We start from the raw sequence: 19,706 nt of genomic DNA on the forward strand, positions 1-19,706 counted from the left end.
TGTTACACTGAAAACTATACATGAAATTTCAACTTCAACATTACTAGCTTTTTTACCAGGTAGGTACCTGGGAACCTCACAGGAAAGTACAGTGACTTAAAGTTGCACCAGCACTCTTAACTATACTTCTGAACAATGTTTGCTTTTAGGAAGTCCTCTGGCCGTGCCGAGGCGCGGCTCCACGGCGACTCCTCTGGCCGTCCCGAGGCGCGGCTCCACGGCGACTCCTCCGGCCGTCCCGAGGCGCAACTGCAAAGGAGTGAAAAAACCCAAAACCGCCTAGATGTACCTACTTTTCCTGTCCCAGCATTCTCAACACAGTAACTACAGCCTATTCCACACCTCTCACCCCAGCAGTACACATGATCAAGCTTCCATCATTGAGGCAACATCTTAGCCAGAACTAGTCTCTCAAGCCAGAAAGAGAGAAAGATATACAGACCTCAGTGGGCCCTCAAAAGTCAGATCTGCTTTTTTAAAAGTATTATTTCATATGATTATACTATCAACTACAACCCCCTCTCAAAGACATCAAATTTATAGTTAACTTACTATAATCTAGTTGTCCTCAACACTACCAGCAGGACAGACTCACCTAACCCTTCAACTGCAACATACCACACAAACTCCATATCACCATGCACAAAACCTACCTGCCCACCATAAACTATTACCACATTCCAGGGGAGCACACCCCAGGAACAGTGTTCCCAGGTGCTTCAAAAGTTGGCCCTGCCTAAAAAAAAAAAAACCCAGTCCCAGCTCGGCCTGCGCCCAAACCTTGGCGATGATCATCGCCTCGCAGACCGGCCGGGACCAGGGAAAAAAAACCCAGCTGGGGGAAAAAAAAAAAATCCCCCAGCTGGGGTTTTTTTATTCTATTTTTTGTAAAAAAAAAAAAAAACAAAACACCTCAGTACCTGCAAAGCAAAACATTATACAAACAACCTCAGAAGCAACTCCACCACCCCCCAACCACACAGGCAATCCCTGCCACACAAACCACTCCTCCCTCCCAGCCCATGCGTGCCACCCCCTGCCAGCCACAACAAGCCATCACCCCTAGGCTGCACGGCTCCCTAGGAACTGTGTTCCCAGGCGCCTCAAAATTTGGCCCTGCCTCAAAAAAAACCCAGCCCCGGCTCGGCCTGCGCCCAAACCTTGGCGATGATCATCGCCTCGCAGACCGGCCGGGACCAGGGAAAAAAAACCCAGCTGGGGGAAAAAAAAAAAAATCCCCCAGCTGGGTTTTTTTTATTCTATTTTTTTTTTTTTTTTTAAAGCTAAGTACCTGCAAAGCAAAACACTACACAGACAACCTCAGAAGCAACCCCACCAACCCCCCAACCACACAGGCAATCCCTGCCACATAAACCGCTCCTCCCTCCCAGCCCATGCGTGCCACCCCCTGCCAGCCACAACAAGCCATCACCCCTGGGCTGCACGGCTCCCTAGGAACTGTGTTCCCAGGCGCCTCAAAATTTGGCCCTGCCTCAAAAAAAACCCAGTCCCAGCTCGGCCTGCGCCCAAACCTTGGCGATGATCATCGCCTCGCAGACCGGCCGGGACCAGGGAAAAAAAACCCAGCTGGGGGAAAAAAAAAAAAAATCCCCCAGCTGGGGTTTTTTTATTCTATTTTTTTTTTTTTTTTAAAGCTAAGTACCTGCAAAGCAAAACACTACACAGACAACCTCAGAAGCAACCCCACCAACCCCCCAACCACACAGGCAATCCCTGCCACATAAACCGCTCCTCCCTCCCAGCCCATGCGTGCCACCCCCTGCCAGCCACAACAAGCCATCACCCCTGGGCTGCACGGCTCCCTAGGAACTGTGTTCCCAGGCGCCTCAAAATTTGGCCCTGCCTCAAAAAAAACCCAGTCCCGGCTCGGCCTGCGCCCAAACCTTGGCGATGATCATCGCCTCGCAGACCGGCCGGGACCAGGGAAAAAAAACCCAGCTGGGGGAAAAAAAAAAAATCCCCCAGCTGGGGTTTTTTTATTCTAAATTTTTTTTTTTTAAAGCTAAGTACCTGTAAAGCAAAACAATACACAGACAACCTCAGAAGCAACTCCACCACCCCCCAACCACACAAGCAATCCCTGCCACATGAACCGCTCCTCCCTCCCAGCCCATGCGTGCCACCCCCTGCCAGCCACAACAAGCCATCACCCCTAGGCTGCACGGCTCCCTAGGAACTGTGTTCCCAGGCACCTCAAAACTTGGCCTTGCCTCAAAAAAACCCAGTCCCAGCTCGGCCGGCGCCCAAACCTTGGCGATGATCATCGCCTCGCAGACTCGCCAGGACCCAGGGAAAAAAAATCGTTAATTCTATGTTCTATTTCTTTGTGCTAACTGCCTGCATGGCAAGACATTCTACTTCACATACAACCTCAAAGAGTACAATAATAAATGACTCCCACCTCTACAGCCTCAGACACTGATCCACCTACACACACGCTCACATTCCCCCCTAGACGCATTCAGACACATCAAATGCTTGCACAGAGGTGAAGTGCTTCCTTTTAGCCACCAAGGGCCTTCTTGCTTCAAGTCTTTGCTTCCACCTGGGGCTGGCTTGCATGCATGCATCAAGGCCTTGCTTCAAGTCCTTGCTTGCACCTAGGGCTTGCGTCAAGTTCTTCCATCGCTAGCTTGCTTGCATAAACACATCAAGGGCTTGCCTGCACAAGTGAAATAATTGCTTCCATCCATGCTGACAGGCATCAAGGACATTCTTGCATGCATGCACTAAGGCCAGGCTTGCATCAAGTCCTTGCTTGCACCAACTTCTTCCATCACATCCTTGCTTGCATGTGAACACTGATGACTGGTTTGCATACACAATTCATACACCACAGGCCAGGAGCCAAGTCCTCACTGCTTCAGGGGCATGAGCCAAGGACTAGCTGGCAGGCAGGCATCAAGTACACGCACCAAGTCCTCGCTTGACAGGCGTGCACCAAGTCCTCGCTTGACAGGCGTGCACCAAGTCCTCGCTTGCTGGCAGGCAGGCATCAAGTGCGTGCACCAAGTCCTTGCTGGCTGGCGTCCAGTCTTGGCAGCAACTGCTTGCTTGTATGCACGCACCAAGGGCTAGCTGACATCAAGTACACCCACTAAAGACTATCTGGCTGCCTTGCTTTCATGCCTGCATTAACTTCTGGCTGGCAAGAGCTGGCATCGAGTGATTACGTGGCTGCACTAAGCCCTTGCATCAAGTCCTTGCTTTAGGAGTATGCACCAAGGGTCGGCTTGCTTGCACCAAGTCCTTGTTTCAAGTGCATGCACCGAGGCCTAGCCTGCACACAAATGCTGGGTTCCTTGCACTGAGGGCTGGCTTGCATGCACCGAGGGCTGGCTCGCTTGCATGCACCTGATGCTTGCATTCTCCTTGCCTAGCAATCACCATTTGGCACACAGGTTGCCCTCCTGCATCTGAAAAACAATATTGAATAAGTTACCTCAATACTCAGCAGTAGCTTAACAATTACAGACATCTTGTTTCCATTTGAGAATAATAACCCTCTTTCACACTACAAGCAGGCAGAAACGGAAACCAAAAAACCCAACCAAACCCAAATGTTAAGTCCCACACATACCATAAATAACACCCTTGATTATGAACTGCTTTGCTACCGCTCCAATGGCTTATCCCACACAGTCTTGTTCACCCCCCTGTAGCTGCAGAGCCAGGCAGAAACTACTTTCCTCAGCTGTTGCATCTATGGCTACTGGATGGGCAGCATACTGTACGTATACTAGGCTACAAGTACAGAGCATATCAGCACATTAACTACAGAACCTTACCGATATACTTCTGTTGACACTTATTACTTCCTTGCCTCGGGCAGAGCAGCTCCAACCAGACAAATACATGCAACGACACTGCACGTGAAACCAATGACACACCAGAGACAAAAGAAAACTCTGAGGAGAATGACCCCCAGACCAGAGATGCCACAGCGCAAGAACACGTAGGGGCTGCGAGGAAGTCTCAGCGGCAGCCCCAGAAAAGTGGAAGACCGTAGTCCCTTAGTAAGGGATATGGCCAGAAGTGGGAGGATGCAAGTGCAAGAAGTGGTGCTTAAAGACCTTAGAACGTAGAGGATGCACAGAAGAAGTCCCAGAAGAGGGGACAGATGCAAGGAAGCGCAAGCAAGCACTCGATCAGAGAAGTTGACGTGGCCTGCAATGCCGCTGCAATAGACAACTGACCAGAAACTTCCAGAAAGCAAGAACCATGCATGCTGTAAGACAGCAATGCGAGACAAGCGGTGCCCAATTGGCATGGGAACAATGAGTACAGGCACTTGAGACCCTAGAGATGATGCCCAAGCATTCCTTGAGCACAAAGAGGACATTGAGGCCTGTGAAAGACCTAAGGCACAGCACGTGGACTACGTAAACGACAACAACACAGACAGACTAGAACCACTTTGCCTGGCACACGATCGCTTTAGACTGAGAAGGAGACCCCTCTGCCTTTACCTGCCCAAAGGGGACTCTTCCTGCACAGTTCTCTCTTCTACGCTACCTCTCAAACCGCTCCCTGCTATTACAAGTCATCTCCGCTCTTCCCAGCACAACCCCAGCCCTAGTCCCTCCACCTAGCTTTCAGAGGTCCGAGAGCCTGAGCCATGCTTGGCAGAAGCAGCTCAAGTCACATCTGCTGCCTGATATGATCCTGCAGTCAACATATTTCTCTTTATCTGCAAGAAGACAGAACGGAAAACAGTGCCAGCGGTCAGCATTGTGCTACACAGCACCCCATTTGTGAGAAATCGACAGGCCCGTGCCCCATCCCCCCATTACCCACCTCACCTCAAATGCTCTTCCCGTTCCAAAGGCAGCCCGCGTGGCACCTACAAAATCAAATAGAAATGCTCAGCTGAGTTGCTCTGTAAAATTTAGCCCTGCAATACCTGTTTAGACAGCGACCTCCTCACCTCTCAGGCCATTTGCCTGCATGAAGATTCACCCCTCTGAGGCTGCACGTAGCACCTGCGGAAGACAAAACAAGACATGCTCAGATACTACCCTAAAGCATAGGCTGCCCGCAGTCATTATTCCTCATGTCCTGCTCTCTTATCTTGACCGCTTGCCCACTCAGATGGCGCCATCTTCTCTTGTCCCATCGAGGCTCTCGCACCACCTGTAATAGGCAAAGAGCAAAGGAGGCTTATAACTCCACAGACTATAAGACGTGAACAATAACTGTTTCTTCACATAACTCACCGTTGTTCTTCTTGCCCAAGACAGCTCCCGTGCCGGTATGCTGTTTTGCTCATTGCTCTGCATCTTCAAAGAGAAAAAATAAAACCAAAATACAATTACTAGTCATGTAGACACCAGTTGCATCTAACTGCCAACACTGCAGCCAACCCACCTTGCTACAGGAATCTAACCCCAACTCCATCGTCACCCCTTGGTGCCAGAGCTCGTGCTTCTGCACCTGAAAAAAACACAATATTCAATAAGTCAGCAATAGCCAAACAATTCCAGACACAATGTTTACATTTAGGAATACCATCTCTATTTCACACTACAGCCAGGCAGGAAAAAACAGGATAAAATGAAATATTAAATATTAAACACATACCAAATTTATTGGCCTTAGACTGTAAACTGTTCTACAAACACTACAGGGGCATATCCGAGACAGCTTTAGTCATCCCCTCTGTGGCTGCATAGCTGAGCAGAAGTGCTTCTCACCCGATACGTCTGTGGCTACTTGCTCTGTAATGGACCATATGGCCTTGGCGTTCCAAGTCCAAGTGTGTATCTATATTAAATATAGATTCTTACTGCTATTCTCCCACCAACTACTGCTTCTATGGCTCGAGCAGAGCAGTTCCAGCCAGACACACGCAGACAAACTCTGCACAAAAGACCAATGACATGATGCAGAAACAAAAGAAGACTCAGCAAGAATGACTCGCACACAAGAGTCTGCATTGGGTGAGATGATGTAGGGAGCTGCAAGATAGAACCTATAGCAGCCCTTGAAGAGTGGAATACTGAGGCCATGTAAAGACATATGGCTGCAACTGGAAGGATGCAAGTGCAAGAAGCCCTGCTTAAAGGCCTAAAAATGGAGGATGCGTGGAAGAAGTCCCAAAACAGGGCTTTAGGAAAATGGATGAATAATCATTGAGGATGCCGACATGTCCTGCAATGACTATGCAATAGACAACTGACCAGAAATTTCCAAAACGCAAGACCGATCCAAGCTTTAAGATGGCGATGCAAGAAAAGCAGTGCCCGATTGGCACCTTACCGAGAACAGACATTCAAGACCCTAGAGATGATGCCCGAGGCACGTGGCACATGCCTTAAGCACAAAGATGACATCAAGACCTGTGGAAGACTTTATACATGGCAGACAGACTACATAGACTAAACAGCAACAGATACAGGCTGTAACTACCCTGCCTGGCACACGCTAGCTCTGCGCTGAGGATTGAACCCCTCCCTATACCTGCACAAAAGGTTACTCTTCCAGCACAGCCCTCTACCATGTGCTAAATTCCTTCTCTGCCATTCTCAACATTCTGCCTTCTTCCCAACCCCAAAACACAACCCCCTCAACTTAACTTTCAGAGGGCCAAAGGCCTGAAGCCATCCCTGGCAGAAAAAGCTCAAAACGAGTCAGCTAACTGGGACGATCCTGCATTGCCAGGTTCCTCTTGATTATCATCTGCAAGAAAACCAAACAGAAAAACAGTACCCATACTCAGCATCGCACTGCACAGTGCTAACACTTGTACTACACCCACTGCTAAATGGCCAAGACATTCTGCTCACCTGTTCCGTCCCAATTCGAACATCCAATGCAGCAGCCGTCATCACCTGGGGCACCTAAGATAGCCAGACACAAAGATTACTGTTGTGCTTCTGAGAAATCAGTCGCGTGCTCCTTCTCCCAACTACACAGCTCACCTCAACTGCTCTTCCCATCGCAAAGGCAGCCCGCACAGCACCTGCAAAAGTCAAAGAGAAACGCTCAATGGAGTTGCTGTGTACTACATTGCTCTTAGACACCAATTTGGACAACCACCTCCTCACCGCTCAAACCATTTCTCAGCATGAAGCTCCACCCCTCTGAGGCTGCATGTAGCACCTGCAAAAGAAGAGAGGTACTTGGGATACTAACGCAAAGCAGAAGCTGCCCCCAGCAATACCCATCTCCTGCTATGTTACCTTGACCGCTCTCCTGCCCAGCATCCATCATCTCAGGCTGCCATGTTGAGGCTTGCTCTCCACCTGTAATACACAAACAACAAGGGATGCTTTTAAGATCAAACTGAAAACGCAGATCAGCTATTTATATTGCCACTGGCCACATCTTCCCACCTACACCACAGCCGACTCGCCTCCCTATGGCGCTCCACCCACAAGTCCATCAGTGGCATTTGGCACACAGGTCATCCCTCTGCATCTGAAAAACAATATCAAAGAAGTCACTCGGATGCTCAGTGACGCCTTAACGGTTCCAGACCTCTCGCTTCCATTTAGCGGTACCATCTCTACCGCACACTACAGCCAGGCACAACAAATCCACAACCAAACCCAAACATTAAGTTCCATTCCCTTTGAATTTAAACTGCTCCGGTACTGCTCCACTGGATTCTCCCACACACTTTTGGTCATCCCCTCTGTGGCTGCAGAGCCAAGCAGAAACTACTCTCCTCATCACCCACTGCACCTAGGGCTACTTCTTCTGCAAAGAATGGTACGCCCCCAGACTGCAAGGTGTATGCCTATCAGCACATTAACCACAGAATCTTGCCCTTCTACCTCTGCTCACTCTTATCACCTCCGTGCATCGGGCAAAGCAGCTCCAGCCAGATACAAAACACACAAAGAACAACACCACACACAAGACAGATGTCGTGAACCAGGGACAAAAGAACTCACTGTAGGAAGAATGATTCCTGGACCACACATGCCATCAGGCAAGACGCTGTATGGGGCTACAACGAAGAGTCTATGGGGGCCCTGGAAAAGTGAAGGATCATGGCTCATTACAAAGAGATACAGCCGCAACTGGGAGGATGAAGGAGCAAGAAGCCCCGTTTAAAGACCTAAAGATGCAGAGGATGCATGGAACGAGTCCCAGAACAGGGATCCAAGAAAATGGATGACTAACGAACACAGATGCCAATGCAGGCTGCAAGGCTGCAGCCAAAGAGACATCTGATCCCAAACTTCCAAAACACAAGACCGATCCACGCTTTAGGATTGCGATGCAAGAAGAGCAGTGCCCGATCGAGACTGCATTGATGAGTACATGCATTCAGGACCCTAGACACGGTGCCCAAGGCATGTCTGGCATGCCTTGAGTGCAAAGAGGACATCAAGACCTGCAGAAAACTGAAGACGTGGCGCACAGACTACAGAAACAAGATAACAGGAAGCCCCGCTGAAAGACCTAGAGGTGCAGAGGATGCACCGAACAAGTCCCAGAACAGGGATCCAAGAAAATGGATGACTAACAAACATGGATGCCGACACAGGCTGCAAGGCCGCAGCGTAAGAGACATCTGATCCGAAACTTCCCAAACACAAGACCAATCCATGCTTTAGGATTGCGATGCAAGAAGAGCAGTGCCCGATTGACACTGCTTTGATGAGTACAAGCATTCGGGACCCTAGACACGGTGCCCAAGGCATGTCCGGCATGCCTTGAGTGCAAAGAGGACATCAAGACCTGCAGAAAACTTAAGATGTGGCGCACAGACTACAGAAACTAGATGACAACAGATGTGGGCTGGAACTGCCCTCCCCGTGCTAGTTTTGGGCTGAGAAGTAGGCCTCTCTGCCTTTCCCTGCCCAAATAGGACTCTTCCTGCCTGGTCCTCTCCCCTACATTACTTTTAAAACCCCTCCCTGCCATTCCAAACATTCTCCCCTCTTCCCAGTTCCACCCGAGCCCTGGCCCCTCAACTTTGCTTTCAGAAGGCCAGGGGTCATCCTCAGCAGAAAAAGAAAAAACTCCAACAGCATCAGCTATGTGGGATGATCCTACAGTCACCAGGTTCCTCTTTGCCATCTGCAAGAAAATGAAATGGAAGACAAACACTGCCAACAGTCAGTATTGCACCGGTCAATGTCAGTGTCTTGCACGACAACTTGCTCTGCCCAAGTGCCACGTTGCTCGCTCTCTTGCTATGCACCATTTCTAGCGTCAGACGCTGTGGCCATTATTACCTGGGACAACTAAGTCCCAGAGAATTACTGTTGTGCTTGTGAGAAGTCTGTCTCATGCTCCTTCTCCCTACTACTCAGCTCATCTCAAATGCTCTTCCCATTCCCAAGGTGGCCCGCACAGCACCTGCAAAACCAAGGGTAAATACTTAACCAAGTTGCCAAATACTTTGTTCTTTGAGACATATCTAACTTCCTCCTCACCATCAGCCCCACAATGATGAGAATAAGCCTGACTATCTCACCGGTACCACAGAATTCCACGTGGTCTGCTTACCTCTCCTCTCCACCGCTCCCATCATAGGAACACAGTAGTGGTGATACCCAGGACAAAAGATGAGCCACAGGGATCCAGATGTTAGCAGATTACCCAACTTTAGTCACAGGAACGAACAAAAAAAATTGCAAAAATATTCTAATTGAAATACAGTAAAGATGATTGACACAGAGAAAAAACACAGGACACTTGCCATACAGCAATGGAGACTTGAATTACAGAGACCATCAGTCAATGGAAAAAACTCACAATGGTGGGATTTGACTACTCAAAGACCTAAATTGGAAACTCAATGACCGTAAAAACCACAATTGATAACAAGGATAAGGTAACAACTACTGCAAATGATACTAGAGCAAACCTCACTGATAAGCTAAGGAAAAATCCAAGACTCTGGTAGTAAGGGAGGCTTGCGTGCCCACAGACTAGATGAAGAAGAGTTGCTCTGCTGCTAACTGTCACAAGCCAAGATAACATCCATCCTCTTCCCTGAGAGATGCAAGGGAAAGTAGGGACAGAACCCTGCATTGCAGAAAAGCGCAGACTCCATACCTTTAAGCAGTAAGATCTCTGACATTCAGATGAATGGAGACAGGATGCATCCAAAGAAGTCAGTGGGGGAACACGGGAAGTAGAAGGCACAATGGAAGAGAGATCTTGGAGCCCTAGAGATTAGGTTTTGAGTGTAGCTGATGCTTTTCAAGATCAAACTTATCTGATGTTCAAACCAGACGATTGCTGCACAGAGGTCAAGATGACCCATACCTTGTGTCTCAACTTCATCGTATCACCCATCAGCTGCAGAGAGACTAGAACAGGGCAAACATGGATGGCCCTCACACCTGACTGCTAAACTAAACCGAGGAAGATCAATGAACCCATCTTGCTTCCCCTAACCATCCCCCAAGCCATTAAAGTCCTTCTCCCTCCTGAATGGTCAGAGAAGGAACCCTGCTCCTTCCCAAGGGCACCTGCGCTATTTTTTTTAGCCCCCTAACCCTCCTATGCTGCTGCTCCTTAAGAGCTGTGCTTCTAAACCCTTCCCTGTGTTCTGCTAGCCACTTCTATCTTCTGCCAGCCCATGGAGTCAAACTCCCACTCTAAGCTTGTAAACTAAATTCCAGATTATTATAATCTACAAGATGCCCATTACAAACTGCAAAAGCTCTAGAGCCAAAGCATCATCCCACATGGAATGAAGAACAGCAACAAGTTGTCCCATAACCAGAAATTCTAGGCAAAGGCAAAGCCCAGAGAATGAAATAAAAAGAAACATCTTGCCCCCTCCAACACCCAATAAAAAGTTACAGACCTTAAAAGAAAAGCATTCACCTCTATAAACAAAACAAATGTACTTACAGCTGCGTATACTGCTTAGCCTAGACTGGTCCCAAACTCTTACCTCGAACAGCAGCCTCTGCGTCTCTAAAAAAGATACAAACAAAAAAAAAAACAAAACAAAAAAGAACCACAAAAAAACCAACCAACTAACCAACCAAACACCTTACCAAAAAAGCTCAACCTACCCCAAAGCTGCAATGAATTGAAAGAGTAGGAGAGCACTGATCTTAAGGAAGACCAGAAGCTGAATGACTCCCTAGTGGAAGGCCTGTAGCTTATATACCCCTGGGGCCTCCATACCCACCACCTGGGAATAGGGTGTGGCAAACCCCTCAAAGGCATAAATAGAGCCTGGGGAGCAGCTGTGTTTTATTAACTTTGCCTTACATTCACAACAAGTAAAACATTGAATGCAAAAAAGGAACTTTACTGGAAATAAGGGTATTTGCTCTTTTACTTGTTCTTTCACATTTCCCCTTCCCCCCCCCCCCCCCCAGTTTCCCTGTACCTCTCTTCTTTTATTTTTCTCTTCTGTTTTCTCTCCCTTTTCAGTTTTCTGTCTCTGTCCTGTGGCCATAGTTCTTTTTTCCTTTTCCATCTTTGTCCCAATCTATAGCCTTCTCTTTTTCCCCACAATTTCATGGGCTTTATCCCTGGAGTACTTTCTTTTTCTGTGCCTGCAAGTGCCTTCCTTTCTCTCTTTCCACCCTTCTCTTTTTCTCCCTATCCCTTTGTATTCCTCACTATTGCTTAATCTAGTTTTTCCTTTCATTCTGTGTCTTGACAGTCCCTTTTCCTGCTCCTCTTTCTATTTCTGATCTTTTTTGCTAATCACTGTGCTTTTTTATAATCCTGTGTCTGCAGGGCTCCTAATTTCTCTCTTTTTCTTTAATCCAGTCCCTTGTGGTTCTCAAACACATGGTCCTTCTCCGTACTACTACCCCTAACCCTAAACACTAACCCTAACCCTAGCACTAACACCTAACCCTTACCCTAACACTAATGGCTGTCGCTGACCTACCCCTAACCCTAACTCCCCTAACCCTAACGACCCTAACCCTATTGACCCTAACTCTAACCCTAACGACCCTAAACTCTAAGCCTAAACATAACTCCTAAACCCTAACCTCTAACTCTAACCCTAACCCCAACAGTAACTCTAACCCTAACCCCAACAGTAACCCTAACCCTAATGGCCGCCGCCCTAACCCCTAACTCTAACCCCTAACCCTAAACCCTAATGACCCTAAACCTAACCCTAACCCCTTACCCTAACGACCCTAACCCCCACCCTAACCCTAAACACTAACCCCAACCTTAACCCCTAAGTTTAACCCCTAATGCTAAACCCTAACCCCTGACCCTAATTTTGGTGGGCGTGGTCGACGTAAAGGGTGGTGTTCTGGTTAAGTGGGGGGTGTGATTGACTTAGAGGGCGTGATTCAGGTTATGGGGGCGTGGTCGGCATAAGGGGCGTCGTTCCAGTTACGCATGGGGTGGGGTTGACATCAAGGGTGCGGTTCTTGTTACACAGGGGGCGGGGTCGACATCAGTATCATGGTTTCAGTTACACGGGGGTGGGGTCAATGTAAGGGACAGGGTTCAGGTTACGCAGGGGGCAGGGTCAACATAAGGGGCGGGCTTCTGGTTACACAGGGGTTGTGGTCCATGTCAGGGACAAAGAGCGTGGTCGACATAGAGGTGTGGTTCTGGATATGGTGGGCATGGTCGATTTAACAGGCGTGGTTATGGTTGCATGGGGGTTACAGTTGATATAGGGGGCGTGGTTCCAGTTATAGGGGCCATGGTATACATATGTGGTAGGGTTTGCGTTACAGAGGGGGTGTGGTGGATGTAAGGGGCAGGGTTCTGATTATGCGAGGGCATGGTCGACATCAGGGATGCTGTTCCGCTTGTGCAGGGGGCGTGGTCAATGCAAGGGGCGTTGTTCCGTTTACATAGGGGGTGGTCAACATGAGGGGCGTTGTTCCATTTACATGGGGATGTGCTTCTTGGACGGCTTCCAGGGGCGCGGACAGCACAGTGGAGGTAAATTGTGTCTGGGGCGGGGATGGTGCAGTGGGAGGGGATGATGTCTGTGGGTGGGGACAGCGTGGTGGCAGGGGACAGTGTCTGGGGGCAGGGATGGTGCGGTGGGAGGGGATGGTGTCTGTGGGTGGGGACAGCGTGGTGGCAGTGGGACAGTGTCTGGGGGCAGGGATGGTGTGGTGGGAGGGGATGGTGTCTGTGGGTGGGGACAGCGTGGTGGCAGGGGACAGTGTCTGGGGGCGGCCCCGTGGGGACACACAACATTACAGAGTTAGATACAATGCAACATTAGAGTTGGATGCCACACACCAGAGTTAGACACAATGCAATGCAACATTAGAGTTAAATGCAATGCAACATTAGAGTTAAATGCAATGCAACATTAGAGTTGGATACCACACAGAGTTAGAGGCAATGCAACATTACAGAGTTAGAGGCAATGCAACATTACAGAGTTAGAGGCAATGCAACATTACAGAGTTAGAGGCAATGCAACATTACAGAGTTAGAGGCAATGCAACATTACAGAGTTAGAGGCAATGCAACATTAGAGTTGGATGCAGCACAGAGCTAGACGCGATGCAACATTAGAGTCAGACGCAACATTACAGAGTTAGACACAATGCAATGTTAGAGTTAAATACAATGCCACATTAGAGTTGGATGCCACACAACAGACACAACGTTACAGAGTTAGATGCAATGCAACGTTACAGAGTTAGACGCAATGCAACATTAGAGCTGGGTGCCACACAACAGTCAGACACAACGCAACATTATAGAGTCAGATGCAACATTACAGAGTCAGATACAAGACAACATTACAGATTTAGATGCCAAAGACTATACGGCAGATTCTCTCAGTATGCCCGGGATCCCTGTAGAGAGCCCCAGCAGCTTCTCAGTATCCCCAGGACTACTGTAGAGATCCCCAGGAGCGTCTCAGTATCCCCGAGAGTCCTGTAGAGTACCTCAGGAGCCTCTTTGTATCCCTGGGAGCCCTGTTGAGAGCCCCAGGAGCCTCTAAGTATCCCCAAAACCCGTGTAGAGAGCCATAGGAGCCTTTCAGTAACCCCAGGAGCCTCTCAGTATTCCTGGAAGCCCTGTAGAGAGTCCCAGGACACTCTCAGTATCCTGAGGAGTTAGGTAGAGATCCTGCATCTCCAGGATCCCTATAGACAAAACCAAGGTGCCTCTCAGTAACCCCAGGACACCTGTAGATAGGACAAGGAGCCTCTCAGTATCCCCGGGAGCCTGGCAGAGAGCCCCACGACCCTCTCATTATGCCGGGGAGCCCTGTAAACTGCCCCATGATCCTCTCAGTATCCCCAGGAACCCTGTAGAATGCCCCATACCCTCTCAGTGTCCCCAGGAGCCTTGTAGAGAGACCCAGGAGCCTCTCAGTATCCCCGTGAGCCCTGTAGAGTACTTCAGTAGCCTCTTTGTATCCCCAGGCCTCCTGTAGAGTGTCCCAAGAGCCTCTCAGAATCTCCAGTATCCCTGTAGAGAGCCCCAAGAGCCTCTCAGTAATACCAGGAGCACTGTAGTGAGCCCCACGAGGCTCTCAGTATCCCCGGGATCCCTGTAGAGAGCCCCAGGAGCCTCTCAGTATCCTCAGAACTCTTGTAGAGAGCCTCAGGAGCCTCTCAGTATCCCCAGGAACCCCATTAGAGAGCCCCAGGCCTCTCAGTACCCCTAGGAGGCCTGTAGAGAGCCCAAAGAGCCTCTCAGTATCCTCGGGAGCTCTGTGGAGTACATCAGGAGCCTCTTTGTATCCCTGGGATCTGTGTAGAGAGCCCCAGGAGCCTCTCACTATGCCTGGGATCCCTTTAGAGAGCCCCAGGAGCCTCTCAGTATCCCGTGGAGCCCTGTAGAGTGCCCCACAATCTTCTCAGTGCCTCCGGGAGCCCTGTTGTGAGCTCCAGGAACCTCTCACTATCCTCAGGACTACTGTAGAGAGAACCAGGAGTCTCTCAATATCCCTAGGTGTCCTGTAGAGAGCCCCAGGAGCCTCTCATTATATACAGGAGCCATGTAGAGAGTTCCAGGAGCCTCTCAGTAAACCCAGGAGCCCTGTAGAGAATCCTACGAGTTATTTAAGGAGCCCAAGAAGCCTCTCAGTATCCCCTGGAGCCCTTTAGAGAGCTCCAGGAGCCTCTCAGTAACCCCACGAGCCCTGTAGAGAACCCCACGGGTTCTGTAAAGAGCCCAAGAAGCTTCTCGGTATCACCAGGAGCCCTGTAGAGAGCCTGAGGAGCATCTCAGTATCCCCGAGAGCCATGTAGAGAAGCCCACGAGCCTTGTAGAGAGCCCCAGAAGCCTCTCGGTATACCCAGTAGCGCTTTAGAAAGCCCCAGGAGACTCTCAGTAACCCCAGAAGCCCTGTAGAGAACCCCATGAGCCCTGTAGAGAGCTGCAGTACCCTCTCAGTATCCTGGGGATCCCTGTAGAGAGCCCCAGGAGCCCCTCAGTATCCCGGAAATCATGTAGAGAGCCCCAGGAGCCTCTCAGTATCCCCAGGACTCCTGTAGAATCCTCGGGCTCTCTACAGGTCTCCTGTGCTTATTGAGAGGCACCTGGGGTTTTCTACAGGGATTCTGGAGATGCAGAGATGCTCCTGGGGCTCTCTACCTAACTCCTCGGGATACTGAGAGGGTCCTGGGACTCTCTACAGGGCTCCTGGTGTTACTGAAAGGCTTCTGGGACTCTCTACATGGGTTTTGGGGATACTGAGAGGCTCCTGGGGTGGTCAACAGGGCTCCCAGGGATACAAAGAGGCTCCTGAGGTACTCTACAGGACTCTCGGGGCTACTGAGAGGCTCCTGGGGCTCTCTACAGGGCTCCAGGGGTTACTGAGAGGTTCCTGGGGCTCTCTAAAAAGCACATCGGGATACTGAGAGTCTCCTGGTGCTCTCTACAGGGCTTCTGGGGATACTGAGGCACTCCTCAGACTCTCTACAGGATTCTTGGGGATACTGAGAGGCTCCTGGGTCTCTCTACAGGAGTCCTGGTTGTACTGAGAAGCTCCTGGGGCTCTCTACAGAGATCCCGGGGATATTGAGAGGCTCCTGGGGCTCTCTACAGGGATCCCGGGGATACTGAGAGTCTCCTGGGGCTCTCTACAGGGCTTCTGGGGATACTGAGAGTCTCCTGGGTCTCTCTACAGGGCTCCTGGGGATACTGAAAGTCTCCTGGGGGTCTCTACAAGGGTGCTGGAGATACTGAGAGGCTCCTGGGGCTCTCTACAGGACTCCCAGGGATACAACGAGGCTCCTGAGGTACTCTACAGGGCTTCTGGTAATACTGAGAGGCTCCTGGGGCTCTCTACAGGGCTCCAGGGGATACGGAGAGGCTCCTGGGGCTCTCTGCAGGGGTCCAGGGGATGCTGAGAGGCTCCTGAAGCTCTCTATAGGGCTCTAGGTGTTACCGAGTGTCAACTGGGGCTCTCTACAGGGCTCCTGGGGATACTGAGAGTCTCCTGGGGCACTCTACACGGCTCCAGGGGTTACTGAGAGGGTCCTGGGGCTCTCTACATAGCTCCCGGAGATACTGAGTGGTTCCAGGAGATACTGAGAGGCTCTTGGGCTCTCTAAATGGATCCTGGAGATATTGAGAGGCTCCTGGGGCTCTCTACAGGGCTTCTGGGGACACTGAGAGGCTCCTGGGGCTCTCTACAGGGCTTCTGGGCACACTGAGAGGCTCCTGGGGCTCTCTGCAGGGCTCCTGGGGATACTGAAAGTTTCCTGTATGTCTCTACAAGGGTCCTGGGGATACTGAGAGGCTCCTAGGTCTCTCTGCTGGCATCCCGGGGATACTGAGAGGCTCCTGGGGCTCTCTAAAAGGCACCTCGGGGTACTGAGAGTGTCCTGGTGCTCTCTACAGGGATCATGGGGATACTGAGGCACTCCTCAGGCTCTCTACAGGATTCTCGGGGATACTGAGAATCTCGTGGGGCTCTCTACAAGGCTCCCAGGGATACTGAGAGGCTCCTGGGATTCTCTACGGGGTTCTTGGGGATACTGAGAGGCTCCTGGGGCTCTCTACAGGGCTCCCGGGGATACTGAGAGGCTCCTTGAGTCTCTACAGGGATCCCAAGTATACTGAAAGGCTCCTGGGTCTATTTACAGGGCTCCAAGGAATACTAAGAGGCTCCTGGGATTCTCTACAAGGCTCCTGGGCATACTGAGAGACTCCCGGGGCTGTCTACAAGGCTCCTAGGAATACTGAGAGGCTCCTGGGGCTGTCTACACTGCTCCTGGTGTTCTCTACAGGGCTCCTGGGGATACTGAGAGACTCTTGGGGCTCTCTACAGGAGTCCTGGTAGTACTGAGAAGCTCCTACAGGGCTCCTGGGGTCTCTACAAGGCTCCTAGGGATACTGAGAGGCTCCTGGGGCTGTCTACACGGCTCCTGGTGTTCACTACAGGGCTCCCAAGGATACTGAGAGGATCCTGGGGCTCTCTAAAGGGATCCTGGGGATACTGAGAGGTTCCTTGGGTTCTCTACAGGGCTCCTGGGGATACTGAGAGGCTCCTGAGGCTCTCTACAGGGCTCCAGGGGATACGGAGAGGCTCCTGGGGCTCTCTACAGGGCTCCAGGGGTTACTGAGAGGCTCCTGGGGCTCTCTACAGGGCTCCAGGGGATTCTGAGAGGCTCCTGGGGCTCTCTACAGGGCTCCAGGGGATACTGAGAGTCTCCTGGGGCTCTCTACAGGGCTTCTGGGGATACTGAGAGTCTCCTGGGTCTCTCTACAGGGCTCCTGGGGATACTGAAAGTCTCCTGGGGGTCTCTACAGTGCTCCAGGGGTTACTGGGAGACTCCTGGGGCATTCTACAGGGCTCCTGGGAATACTGAGAGGCTCCTGGGGCTCTCTACGGGGTTTCAGGGGATTCTGAGAGGCTCCTGGGGCTCTCTACAGGTCTCCAGGGCTTACGGAGAGGCTCCTGGAACTCTCTACAGAGCACCTGAGGATACCGAGAGGCTCCTGGGGCTTTCTACAGGGCTCCCATGGACACTTAGAGGCTCCTGGGGCTCTCTACAGTGCTCCAGGGGATTCTGAGAGGCTCCTGGGGTTCTCTAGATGGCTCCAGGGGCTGCTGAGAGGCTCCTGGTGCTCTCTACAGGGCTCCTGGTGATGCTGAGAGGCTCCTGGGTCTTTCTACAGGGGTCACAGGGTTGCTGAGAGGCTCCTGGAGCTCTCTACAGGGATTCCAGGAATGCTGAGAAGCTACTGGGATTCTCTACAGGGCTTCAGGGGAGTCTTAGAGGATCCGGGGGCTTTCTACAGGGCTCCAGAGGATTCTGAGAGGTGCCTAGGGCTCTTTACAGGGCTCCAGCGGTTACTGAGAGGCTCCTAGGGCTCTCTACAGGGCTCCCAGGGTTACTGAGAGACTCCTGCGGCTCTCTACAGGGCTCCCGGTGATACTGAGAAGCTACTGGGATTCTCTACAGGGCTTCAGGGGAGTCTTAGAGGATTCGGGGGCTTTCTACAGGGCTCCAGAGGATTCTGAGAGGCTCCGGGGGCTCACTAAAGTTCTGTAGAGGATACTGAGAGGCTCCTGGGGCTCGCTACATGGCTCCTGGGGATACTGAGAGGTTCCTGCGTCTGTCTACAGGGGTCCCAGGTATACTGAGAGGCTCCTGGAGCTCTCTACACGTCTGCTGGAACTTTCCACAGGGCTCCTGGGGATCCTGAAAGGCTTCTGGGGGTCTCTACAGGACTCCTGGGGATCCTGAAAGGCTATTAAAACATCTTGCCATCTCCAGCACCCATTAAATAAATTACTGACTTAAAAACAAACACACCCTTGTACACAAAAATATACTCACAGTTGTATATGTTGCTTAGCCTGGGCTCTTCTCACAGCTCTTACCTCCAATATACGCCTCTACTTCTCTAAAAGACAAAAAAAAAAAAAAAAAATAGTTGCTAAAATAGCTTAGCATGCTTCAAAACAGTAAACACTTGAAAGAACAGCGGAGTCCTCATCTCAAAGAGCAGAAGCTGAATGACCTCCAGAGGAAAGGCCTGTGGCTTACATATCCCTGGGGCCTCCCCACCCACCACCTGGGAATGGGGGGGGGGGCAAACCCCTCCAAGGCATAAATAGGGCCTGGGGAGCCCCTGGATGGTATTAACTCTGCCTTACATTCACAGCAAGAAAAGCACTGAACGCAAAAAAGAAATCTTAGCAGAAATAATGGCATACGCTCTTTCAATACAACATTGTGCCAGCGATGTGACTAGGTACAGAACATTTTAGGATTAGACTTCTTGGTTCCTTGTATTTACAGTGCAGTCGTACTACTTTTTTCCCTTGGTTTTCCTAACGACACACGTCGTCCCTCTGCATCTGTAAAACACAGTATCCTGAAATGCTCCTGCGGGTCTCTTCAGGGCTCCTGGGGATCGTGAAAGGTTCCTGGGAGTCTCTGCAGGATTCATGGGGACCCTGAAATGCTTCTGGGGATCCTGAAAGGCTCCTGGGAGTCTCTGCAGTGTTTCTGTGGATCCTGAAAGGATCCTGGGGATCCTGAAATCTCCAGGGGATCTCTGCAGGGATTTTCGGGATCCTGAAAGGCTCCTGGGGATCCTGAAAGCCCCTGGGTGTTTCTACAGGGTTCGTGGGGATCTTGAAGAGCCCCTGTGAGTCTCTGCAGGGTTCCAGGGGACCCTGAAAGGCTCCTGTGGATGTCTATAGCTCCTGGGGATCCTGAAAGGCTCCTGGGAGTCTCTGCAGGGCTCCTGGAGACCCTGGAAGGCTCCTGGGGATCCTGAAAGGCCTTTGGGAGTCTCTACAGGGCTCTTGGGCATCCTGAAAGGCCCCTGGG

The 19,706-nt window shown here is 50.8% G+C and overlaps 4 long non-coding RNA genes across 4 annotated transcripts; all 4 read right to left on the reverse strand.

Annotated features, from left to right (window-relative positions):
* Positions 1 to 4,823: 4,823 nt before the first annotated feature.
* On the reverse strand, positions 4,824 to 5,456 carry LOC128849940 (uncharacterized). Its single transcript, XR_008447510.1, has 4 exons — positions 5,389 to 5,456; positions 5,238 to 5,300; positions 4,949 to 5,154; positions 4,824 to 4,864 (listed from the first exon to the last, which is right to left on the reverse strand). It is a non-coding gene; the product is annotated as an uncharacterized LOC128849940 (long non-coding RNA).
* Positions 5,457 to 6,206: 750 nt separating this feature from the next.
* LOC128849924 (uncharacterized) lies at positions 6,207 to 8,861 on the reverse strand. Its single transcript, XR_008447505.1, has 6 exons — positions 7,356 to 8,861; positions 7,203 to 7,265; positions 7,068 to 7,122; positions 6,942 to 6,982; positions 6,807 to 6,860; positions 6,207 to 6,699 (listed from the first exon to the last, which is right to left on the reverse strand). It is a non-coding gene; the product is annotated as an uncharacterized LOC128849924 (long non-coding RNA).
* Positions 8,862 to 8,969: 108 nt separating this feature from the next.
* LOC128849925 (uncharacterized) lies at positions 8,970 to 9,589 on the reverse strand. Its single transcript, XR_008447506.1, has 3 exons — positions 9,487 to 9,589; positions 9,213 to 9,336; positions 8,970 to 9,054 (listed from the first exon to the last, which is right to left on the reverse strand). It is a non-coding gene; the product is annotated as an uncharacterized LOC128849925 (long non-coding RNA).
* A 351-nt stretch (positions 9,590 to 9,940) lies between these two features.
* Positions 9,941 to 11,250, reverse strand: LOC128849926 (uncharacterized). The gene is made up of 3 exons (XR_008447507.1): positions 11,013 to 11,250; positions 10,889 to 10,911; positions 9,941 to 10,151 (listed from the first exon to the last, which is right to left on the reverse strand). It is a non-coding gene; the product is annotated as an uncharacterized LOC128849926 (long non-coding RNA).
* Positions 11,251 to 19,706: the final 8,456 nt, after the last annotated feature.

Source organism: Cuculus canorus, chromosome 35, assembly GCF_017976375.1.
Source record: "Cuculus canorus isolate bCucCan1 chromosome 35, bCucCan1.pri, whole genome shotgun sequence".
In the NCBI taxonomy this organism is placed as follows: domain Eukaryota; kingdom Metazoa; phylum Chordata; class Aves; order Cuculiformes; family Cuculidae; genus Cuculus; species Cuculus canorus.